A 12,018-nucleotide genomic window follows, 5' to 3' on the forward strand; every position below is an offset into this window, starting at 1 on the left:
GTTGTCTCATTCTACCAGACAGTGCTTCAAGTTATCTGAATGTCGTGCATACAAAAAATAAATAAACAAATTAATGAACTGAAATAAATCCACTCAATGCTGAAGGCGTAGCCTGCCGTAGTCGAAATAATGTAATATATGTGACTTGTTACAACAATTAGAAATTTCAATTGTCATTCGTTGGTTTCACTGACTTTGGTCGAGACATGCATCACCGACTCTCGAGAGAAAGACGCAATAGAATAGACATTATTATCTTGAAAGTTACGTGGTTCCACAGAGTCTTAAAACGTTTGCCGAAGTGTTCAAACGCACATCCCTTTGTCAGCACATTTTAGGAATCAGGAGTGGCAAAACAGCTTAGAGGATACTACACCAGCTGTAAGACGAGATGGAAGACATGTTAGCAAACTAGACGCTAACAGTATTTCACTCAGAGTGGAGTGACGGAGAAGTCACTGAGTGAGGAAGGAAATCGGCCCGAAGGGAAGCAGGTGGAGGAAAATATATTTTTAATTTATAGTATCAGAAATTAGTCTTACGAATCAACCACAACAATGAAATATCTAGGGATATTTTTGAAATGAAACGATTACTTAGTTATGGGAAAGACTGAGGCCAAACTATGATTCAATGGAAGAATATTAGGGAATGATTATTCGTTCTCGAATGGGGTGGCTTACGATGCTTGCACCGTGCATTACGTTTTGTTAGTCTGTGTCACTTGCTAAAGTGGATACACAGAGTAAGTGAAGAACAATAGCGTTTAATCAACCCACTTAAGAGACACAGCCGGCCGGGATGGCCGAGCGGTTCTAGGCGCTACAGTCTGGAACCGCGCGACCGCTAGGGTCGCAGGTTCGAATCCTTCCTCGGGCATGGATGTGTGTGATGTCAATAGGTTAGTTAGGTTTAAGTATTTCTACGTTCTAGGGGGCTGATGACCTCAGAAGATAAGTCCCTTAGTGCTCAGAGCCATTTGAACCATTTTTTAAGAGACAGAGTACAAGATCCGACGCGGCCGGAATCGGCCGTGCTCTTTCAAGGGAACCATCCGGGCATTCTTCTTAAGCCAAGTGGGAAATCTTGGACGGCCGGACGGAGATTTCAACAAATATCTCTCAAAAATCAATGTTTTATTGTTGTACCAACTCGATCAGTATAAAAGTAATATATACTACACTCCCTCCGAACAGGTCTCGCAAGGACCAACAGTGCTGACCGACCGCCGTGTCACGCTCTGCACATAGGCGTCAATGGATGCTGATATGGTGGGGCATGTTGTCAGAATACCCATATGCCGGTTTTCGTCACCGGAGCCGCTACTTCTCAGTTAAGTAGCTCCTCAGTTGGCCTCACAAGGGCTGAGTGCACCCCACTTCCCAACTCCGTTGACGCGGATGGTCACAAGTCCGAATGCTAGCCGAGGCCGACAGCGCATAATTTCGATGATCTGCCGGGAACCAATGGTGCCACTGCGGTATGGCGGTTGGTCGTACAAAAATTTAAATCTGAGCAACGCGTTTCGGTATGATTTTGTTTAGCTACTAACTAAAAACCACATCTTCATTCAATTACATATATGCCATGCAAGTGCTTGTTCATAAAATTTCAGCCGCGCGTGGTAGCCACGCGGTCTAGGGCCGCCTTGGCACGGTTTCGCGCGGCTCCCCCTGTCGGAGGTTCGAGTCCTCCGTCTGGCATTGGTATATGTTGTTCTTAGCGTAAGTTGGTTTAAGTTAGTCCCCAAAGGAACTTATCACAAATTATCTCCCTCTTAACATTTCGAGACCACACTTCAAAAGAACAGTCAAAAACCATATGATTACGACGTACATGTCGGGACATATACAAATGAGCAACTTCCGTGAAAAAAGATAGAGCTAAATTGATAATGGGCACTCGGTAACTTTTGTCAGATGTTTTACGATTGGTTGCTGAAAGCAAATGTAGCCATACTACAAAACGTTTTAAACAATATTTATTGTAAAAAAAATGGTTTTTCCTCTACAAGTCACATAAACTTCCATGCACGTAAACATACAAAATCATGGAACTTTCGACATGTCGCAGATTACGTAGTAGGTTGATGAGATGTGTCTCGGTACCTACATTTAGGGAGTATACGGGCGGACTTCAAAACGTAAGTTACACATTATTATAACAGGCTAAGATTCTTTTATTGATTGTGGCACTGCATTTCAATGCGAAATAGACAGATGATACTATTTTTTAACATCCACGTATCTGTAAGCAACGGACGCAACGTTCTACCAGTCGTCCAGATCCTCGATAACAGAGATTCGCGCCTTGGTCACGCAGCAGTTCGAGAACTGGTGTGTCAATGTCGTCATCGTTGGAAAATATCTCCCTCCCGCCAGACGTTCTTTGGGCTTACCCGAAATATGTAAACTGCATGCCGCAAGATCTGAACTTCCCCGTCATCATTACCCACGTCTGTGCGGCCTTGGCCACATTTTTGGCACTATTTTAGAACTCCTTTACGTGACATCGCATTTGGGTCACACACCGCCCGAATTTCACGGTGAATCTGTGTGCAATTTTGACGCTCTGTCCACAAGAAACGTACTGTGCCCCGTCCTTCAACTCCGTTTCACTCCCGCACAGTGATGCACCTGTTGACCGGACCGCGGAAGATCTGTATCTGCATGAAACACTGAACATACACGCTCTTGTGACAAAGTGATGCCCTCGTTACGTAATGGTCTTTGCGCGGGTTGACATGTGTAACTTACCTCCTGAACTCCCTACGTACGTTACACATTGTTGAAGTTCCTGTGAAAGAAACTCAACGACTGATTTATTCGATGTTGTCTGGAAGCCAATAAGATTGAAAGAGACGTGGGTCAGTACACCGACTGCACTGTGAAAACGGACAACGAGGCTGGGGCGCATTACAGCTCCCGTAAAGAACAGGAAACGTAACTCGACAATAAGGCACCAAAGCGGGTATGACGAAGGGCTGGCAGACGGAAGGACTGTGATTCAAACCCTCTCAGACCATTCAGATATATATTTTCTGTTGTTTCCATAAATCGTTTATGAGGCACTGGGAGGGTTCCTTTTCAGTGGAGACTATCACGTTTGTTTCCCAAGATTGTTGACACTGTCAATTAGGAGATACGCGATCTGTTATACATTTTTTCAAAACTTATGTTAGAGATTCAAAACCCTAGCCCAGATCGCACGTGAAACATTCTTCAGTTGTATACCAGGTGATCAAACTGTCAGTATAAATTTGAAAACTGAATAAATCACGGAATAATGTAGATAGAGAGGTACAAACTGACACACATGCTTGGAATGACATGGGGTTTTATTAGAACCCAAAGTACAAATGTTAAAAAAATGTCCGACAGATGGCGCTTCATCTGGTCAGAATAGCAATAATTAGCATAACAAAGTAAGACCATGTAAAGATGATGTTCTTTACAGAAAATGCTCAATATGTTCACCACCATCCCTCAACAATAGCTCTAGTCAGGGAATAATGTTGTGAACAGCACTGTAAAGCATGTCCGGAGTTATGGTGAGGTATTGGCGTCGGATGTTGTCTTTCAGCATCCCTAGAGATGTCGGTCGATCACGATACACTTGCGACTACAGGTAACCCCAAAGCCAATAATCGCACGGACTGAGGTCTGGGGACGTGGGAGGCCAAGCATGACGAAAGTGGCGGCTGAGCACACGATCATCACCAAACGACGCGCGCAAGAGGTATTTCACGCATCTGGCAAAAATATGGGGTGGAGCGCCATCCTGCATAAACATCGTACGTTCCAGCAGGTGTTTATTAGTCAGGCTGGGGATGATGGGATTCTGTAACATATCGGCATACCTCTCACCCGTCACGATAGCAGTTTTGCTGTCCAGCACCATCTATCGGACATTTTGTGACCTTCGCTTTTTTTTTGTTCTAATAAATACCCACGACATTCCAAGCACGTGTGTCAAATTTTACCTCTCTATCTACATTATTTCGTGGCTTATTACGTTTTCAAATTTATACTGACTTTTTGATCACCCGGTATATTACTGGTTTCGGCTAACGATCTAGCCATCTTCAGATCATAAAATACTGATTATTAGTCTTACAATGTAGGCTATCACGGTTGGTGTTGTCTTCAGTTGAAGCTTCTGGGCTAAGAGGCCGTGGTCGATGTATCAAATTTCTACCTAACGTTTTGTCATCATCGGCGGGAAACATCTTCTGAGCTCGTCCGGCTACTATATCTGAGGCACCAGGTACTCTCGCATTAATGTAGTGTGGAATCATGGTGAAGAAGAGGTGGATGTCTTCTTGGTGCGTCTGAACAATATTAATCCGAAGATACAGTTTACAACGGAGAAAGAGAGCAACGGTCAACTCAGTTTCCTGAATGTGTCAGTAATTTAACAGGTGGACGGGTCGCTGGGCCACAAGGTATATAGAAGAAACACTCACACGGATCGATACCTCCACATGGAATCAAACCATCACCCTAGGTAAAAAAGAGCTCTCATGAAAACCTTTGTGGACGGAGCCAACAAAATCTGCGAGCCGGCTTACTTGCAAGATGAACTAAATCACTTACGGTCAGCCTTTATGAAAAACGGATATACCAGCAAGGAAATTGATCGAGCCCTCCATCAAAGAAGAAAAGAAGCCAGAAGTCCAGAGCAAGAACGGTCACCGACTGGAAAAGTTTTCCTACGGTTCATTAATAAAGTCACGGACCGTATCGGGAAAGTTCTGGCTAAGGAAGGGATCGAAACAATCTTCAGACCCACCATGAAGATTAAGGAATATTTAAGAACTTCAAAAGATGCCCGACACTCCCTAACAACACCTGGGGTATACAAAATTCCATTCAGTTGTAGTCAAGTATATATTGGAACAACGAAAAGAAGTGCAAACATCCGCGTAGTCGAACATAAAAGAAACTGTCGCTTAGGACACATCGAAAAATCGGCCCTAGCTGAGCATGTTTTTTGAGATTGGAGCAACGAAATTAAATTTAATGAGACATGCGTTCTAGCGCGAACATCTAATTATGATGCGCGCTTGTATAGAGAAGCAATAGAGATTCACAAACACCATAATAATTTTAACAGAAAAGAGGAAGTTTTAAAGTTGTACAAAATATGGATGTCGACGTTGTGCCAGCAGAATGACAATCGATTGCTCTTAATCGAGAATGATGACGCCTTCCAAAGGTGGGCATACCGTCGGCGTCACATGACGAATGGTGGTACCCTCTAAGCGCTGTATAAATGCGACAGCACCTGGAACCTAAGTTGCAGTAGCCGGACGACCTCAGAAGATGTCTCCCGCAGATGATTCCGAAACGTTAGATGGAAATTTTATACATCGACCACAGCCTCTTAGCCCGGAAGTTTCAACTGAAGACTGCTTATTTGTGTTGGTGACATTACGGCTTCGCACATCATTAAAATCTTTCTTGTAACTACAACATTCTTGCATGACATAGATAAAAAGAGCTTTCAATCGTTCGTCTCCAGAGTAACTGAACGATGGTAACTAAACGAAGACGTTACACCGTCAAAACTCAATAACTGACACAATCAGTATTTACATCATCTATCAACGACGTGTGAAACCGAAATGGGACAAACATTAATTAAAAATGTTTTGTTGTTTATTTTATTGTTTAATGGCTAGAGCGTTAGCCGAAACTAACAAGCCATCTGAATAAAGAAGATTCAATGTGCGAACCTGACTTCATGAGTTTTTCAATCGCTACCGGAAATAAGCAGGCTGAACCCGTAATATAGGAGTAGCTTCTTTGACTGATAATTAAAAAGTCCTCGGTCACGGGTTCCAAACCGGCCACTACTTAAACTTTGATTAATAATCAGCATTGGCGGTCGAAGTCTTCCAGCATAAGAAGTCACCCTAATTGTGCCAGCGGCATTGTCAAAGAGGGCGCACAAGCGGACAGAGGTCCAGGGCACTCTCTTGTCCTTGGGGTACGAAACTGCCCCTAAAGGCGAAAGAATCAGCAATGACCAATGGCATAATGATGCAGAAGGCAATGGAAACTCCTGCATTAAAGACATAAAGTGTATCCACAGGAAATGTGGCCTATAATGTTGAAAAAGTGTCACGACGATCCCTCCATTCGGATCTCCGGGAGGGGACTGCCAAGGAGGAGGTGACCATAGAAGACGATTGAATAATCAACGACAGGGTAACGTTCTACAAGTCAAGGCGTGGAATGTGAGAAGCTTGATCGTGCTGGGGAACCGAGAAAATCTGAGAAGGGAAATGCCGAGGCTCCGTCTATGTGTAGCAGGGCTCGGTGAAGTGAAATGCAAAGAATAAAACGGTTTCTGGTCAGGTGAGTACAGGGTAACATCAACAGCAGCAAATATGGCTTATCGGGACTGGGATTCGTTGTGAATAGAAAGCTAGGGCAGAGAGTGTGTTACTGTGAACATTTCAGTGATAGAGTTTTTCATACAAGGATCGAGAGCAAACCAACACCGAAAAAGATAGTTAAGGTATACATGCCGAAGTCGGAAGCTGAAGATGAAGAGATAGAAAAACTATATGAAGATACTGAAAGGGAAATGAAAATCTTATAGTCATTGTGGGACTGGCATTCAGTTGTAGGGGAAGGAGCAGAGGAAATAGTGACAGGAGAATATTGACTTGGGCCAAGGAATGAGAGAGGAGAAAGACAAACTGAGTTCCGTAGTAAATTTCAGCTAGTAACAGCGAACACTCTGTTCGAGAATCACAAGATGAAGATGTATACTTGGAAAAGGGTGGGAGACACAGGGGAAGATTTCAGTTACTTTACAACACTGGCAGGCAGAGATTCCGATATCAGGTCTGGACTGTAAGACGTAACAAGAAGCAGATATAGACTCATATCACAATGTATTAGTGATGAAGAGTAAGCTGAAGTTTAAGAGATTAGTCAGGAAGAATCAATAAATAAAGAAATGTGATACAGAAGTCATTCGACGAGATACGCTTTAAGTTCTCCAAGGCTATAGATACAGTAATATGGAATAGCTCATTGCGCAGTACAGACCTCTAAAAAAGGCAATCACAGAAGTTGGAAAGAAAAACATAGATATAATGAAGGTAACTGCGAAGATACCATGGGTAACAGAAGAAATATTTCAGTTGATCGATGAAAGAAGGAAGTAAAAAAAAAGTGCACGGAGATTCAGGAATACAGAAATACAAGTCAATGAGGAATGAAACAATTAGGAAGTGCAGGGAAGCTAAGAGGAAATGGCCCCAAGAAAACCGAGAACTAATCAAAAAAGAAGTGACTGTCGAAAGGCCTGATTCAGCAAATAGGAAAGTCAAACCAATCTCCACTGGAATTTAAAAGTAAGGGTTGTAACATTAAGAGTGCAACGGGAATTCCACTATTAAATGCAGAGGAGAGAGCGAATAGGTAGAAAGAGTACATTGAAGGCCTCTATGAGGGGGAATATCTGTCTGATGTGATACATGAAGAAGCAAGAGTCGATTTAGAAGAGATGGGGGATCCAGTATTAGTATCCGAAGAATTTAAAAGACCTTTGTAGGACCTAAGATCAAATAAGGCCGAAGGGATAGATGACACCCCATCAGAATTTCTAAAATCATTGGGGGCATGGCAACAAAATGACTATTCACCTTGCTGGGTAGAATGTATGAGTATGGCGATATACCCTCTGACTTTCGGAGAAATATCATCCACACAATTCCGAAGACAGCAGGAGCTGGCAAACGCGAGAATTATCACACATTCAGCTTGACAGCTCATGCATCTAAGTTGCTGACAAGAATAATGTACAGAAGAATGGAAAACGAAAATTGAGCACATGTTAGATGAGGATCAGTTTGGCTTTAGGAACGATAAAGGCACCAGAAAGGCAGTTCTGACGTTATGGTTGATAATGGGTGCAAAACTAAAGAGGTATCAAGAAATGTTCACAGGATTTGTCGACCTGGAAAAAGCGTTCGACAACCTAAAATGGTGCAAGATGTTCGTAATTCTCGGAAAAATAGTGGTAAGATTCAGGGAGGGGCGGATAATATTCAATATGTACAAGAGCCAAGAGGGAATATTAAGAGTGGACGATCAAGAACGGAGTGCTCGAATTAAAAATGGTGTAAGACTGTGATGCAGTCCTTCGTCCCAAATGATTAATCTTTATAGAGAAGAAGCAATGATGGAAATAAAAGAAAGGTCCAGGAGAAGGACTGAAATTCAAGTTGAAAGATAATCAATGATTCGATTTGCTGATGATATTGTTATCGTTAGTGAAACTGAAGAGGCATTAGAGGATATGCTGTATGGAATGAATAGTCTAATGAGTTCAGAAGACGGACTGAGAGTAAATCCAAGAAAGAAGAAAGTAATGAGAAGTAGCAGAAATGAGAACAGCAAGAGACGTAACATCAGGTTCGATGATCAAGAAGTAGTTGATGTTAAGGAAGTCATCTATCTAGCTTGCAAAATAACCAGTGACGGACGGAGGAGGAGGACATCAAAAACAGACTATCACTGACAAAAAGGGCATTCCTGGTCAAGGTAAATCTACCAGTATCAAACATAGGACTTAATTTGAGGAAGAAATTTCTGTGAATGTACGTTTGGAGCACATCATTGTATGATTGTAAAACATGGGTTGTGGGAAAACCGGAACAGAAGAGAATCAGAGCATTTGAGATGTGCTGCTACAGATGGATGTTGAAGATTATGTGGACCGATGAGATTAGGAATGAGGAGATTTTGGGCAGAATCGGAGAAGAGAGGAATATATGTGGGAGCTGTAGAGGGCAAAAACTGTAGAAGAAGACGGAGACTGGAATACATCGAGCAAATAATTTAGTACGTGGTTTGCAAGTGCTACCCTGAGGTGAAGAGGTTGGCAGAGGAGAGGAATTCGTGGTGGGCCATATCAAACCAGTCAGATGATTCATGACTCAAAAAAAAAAAGGCAACAAATAAAAAACCTTTTGTTTCCCATCCATCTCATATTATCAGTCCATCTCGTATTATCTCATTGTCGAAGAGTCCTTCAGCCCTGATCTTCCATCCTCTGTTCCTATAATACGATCAACATGTAGCTTTGCTGACAAGTAGTTGAAAGTAATGAGAAGTAGCAGAAATGAGAACACCGAGAAACTTAACACCACGTTTGATGATCACGAAGTAGACGATGTCAGGGAAGTCTGCAACCTAGGCAGCAAAATAATCAACAAGACGTATTACGTTTCTCGTCGGCTTAGTGTGTTACTTGCGGCTGTGGTGCAACTTTAGCTTTACCTGGATTCGTTACTTGTTCGAGCCCCTTCTCTATTGCATTATGGATTCCACAAAACGAAGAAAAAGTAGTTAAACCAACGATTATTCAAAAAGTACTTTGCAAATGTTATGAAACTTTACAATATGCAGAATACGTGACATGGCTGAACTTCCGTCTGTTTGGGAGTCTTCCGTGAAGAAATCAACTACCACAGGAGTAGGGCGACGTACGTAAGGATCAAGACTTGCGGCGTCGTACCTGCAGGTGAGTTGAGAAGGAAGACTTTCCCTAAAGCGTTTACTAATGATTCTGTCAACAGTTGCAGCATTTATATCAGGCAAGTAGTTTCGCACCTTAGGTTCATTTCGTGCCTGGCCTACTCATGCAGCACTGACAGTTCTTGATATTAATAATAAACACTGAAGTGGCAACGCAAGCTTTCTAAATGTTTTCAGAGAGAATGCCACAGTCCACACATGCCTTTTACAAAGTCAACGATGAAAATATCTATTTAATTGTCGTGTATCGATGTTGCTACTTTAAGAAAGATTTCAACCATGTGTGAAGACGTAATGACACTCAACACTCATCTTTAATATTTTACGATCTGAAGATGGCTAGATTGTTAGCCAAAACTTGTGACCAATCCAAATAAAGAAGATTTCATGTACTATCTCGATTTTATGGGTTTTCAGCCCCTAATATAAAATTTAAAAAATACAACAGATCGCTTATTTCCTAGTTGACAACGTCGACAAATTTAATTTATCATAATGTAAGGTCTGCTATTATTGACAGTCATCTGAGTGGGCCGTATCTTCTGAGTAAGACACTCGGAGGAGGAAATTACGGCATCTTTCTGTGCGAAGTACTAACGGAAATGTTGGAGAATGTATCACAAGCAACCAGGAAACGGTTATGGTCCCAGAATGAGGCAGTCTCAACACACTTTACCGCTGATGTCAGAGAACGTTTAGGCAATCTTTTCCCCAGTTGTGGGATTGGGTAGTGAGGGCCAGTACCGTAGCTTCCACGTTCCCGCGGCGTCTGTCATATGGACTTAATCTTATTTAGCAGGGGGCGGCGGGGGTTGGGGGTTGGGGGGGGGGGGGGAGAATGAAGCTAATTGCCCATTTGGCAGAAACCGCAGCCATTATTCTCGGAACACCTGGCTGTTTCGATCGTAACAACCATAGGAAGCAGATGCCAGTTGTGTGTTAATATAAACGCACGACGTTGTCTACAACATCTATAAAACTACATTCATGATATGGCATTGTAAAAATCGTTTCTCATCATCACCAACATTAATACGTTAATCATAGAATAACCTGATGCGGTAAATAATTACCTCAGTCCATATAATTTTTTATCCTAAGTTTGTACTACTGGCTTTTCGGGTGGGAGTCCATGTTTACCTTTCCCTTTTAGTACTGTTGCTCACACGAAGGAGATTATAATCCCTCAAGCTCTATTCTCTGTCATCCCTTAACGGGTGGAGAAGGAAATTTATTCCGTCGGGATACAAAATCACCTCATCTTGTTATTTACATACATTTTTTTTAACTTTTCTTTTGCAATGTCGGTGGCACTTTTCCTTGCTCACATAGAAAATAAATTCTGACACACTATTAAAGATCACGGAGGAAACATTAAGAGAATTTGAGCGTCAAGAGGTCGGAAACAATAATACAGTGATACAGACGAAGATGTCAGGGGCCAGCCGTTGGTGGCCGAGCGGTTCTAGACGCTTCAGTCTGGAACCGCGTGACCGCTACGGTCGCAGATTCGAGTCCTACCTCGGGCATGGATGTGTGTGATGTCCTTAGGTTAGTTAGGTTTAAGTAGTTCTAAGTTCTAGGGGAGATATTAAGTGCCATAGTGCTCAGAGCCTTTTGAACCATTTTGAAGATGCCAGGAAACCTGAAGATTGTTATATCACAGACTACATGAATATCTGGTGCACTAGCCGAAGCAAGAAACAAAACGTCTCCGTTTTCATTATTTGAAGCGTTGTTTATCAGTGACATGATTTCGCTACTTGTTATGGACACAAACTAAAAAATTGCTGACGCAATGCCAAAATGTACGTCGCCAAAATGTACGTCGCCACAATGGTATATTGGCGATACCAACCAAAAAGAGATAAAAACATTGTTTGGCATACCTTTTATGAGGGGGGGCTCTAAAATATGCTCCTGTCAATTGGGCTGATGCATGGTCTGTCGAATACGGAGCTCCATTGTTCTTAGATGCTGTGGCGAAAAACCAGTTGCAATTTTTTATCAATAACCTAAGATTTGATGACGAAAAGTAGGGACAGTAGACAAGTTCATTGCCTTCCGTAATTTATGCTGTATGTTTGACAAGCGTAGTCAAGAAATGTATACATCGTCAAGAGCTGTATACTTCCTCAGCTCTCCTAACAATTGATCAGATACTACTTGGTTTCCCAAGCAGATGCCCATTCAAAATGTATCTGCGAAGCAAACTGGAGAAATATTGGCTAAAGATATGACACCAAGCTATATTACTTTTATGGGGACATTCCGTATTTTGGAGAAGAAACTAGGGATAAATATGTTTCAATTCTTATCTATTATATGATGAAATTATGGTGAACTATTTATGGAACCAAGTAGAACATTGCGATAAACAACTGATTTGCTTCTTGTGGACTAGCACACGAACCGGCCGATAATAATTTGACAATGCTTAATACCTTACGCTAAAACA

Source organism: Schistocerca gregaria, chromosome 1, assembly GCF_023897955.1.
Source record: "Schistocerca gregaria isolate iqSchGreg1 chromosome 1, iqSchGreg1.2, whole genome shotgun sequence".
NCBI lineage: Eukaryota > Metazoa > Arthropoda > Insecta > Orthoptera > Acrididae > Schistocerca > Schistocerca gregaria.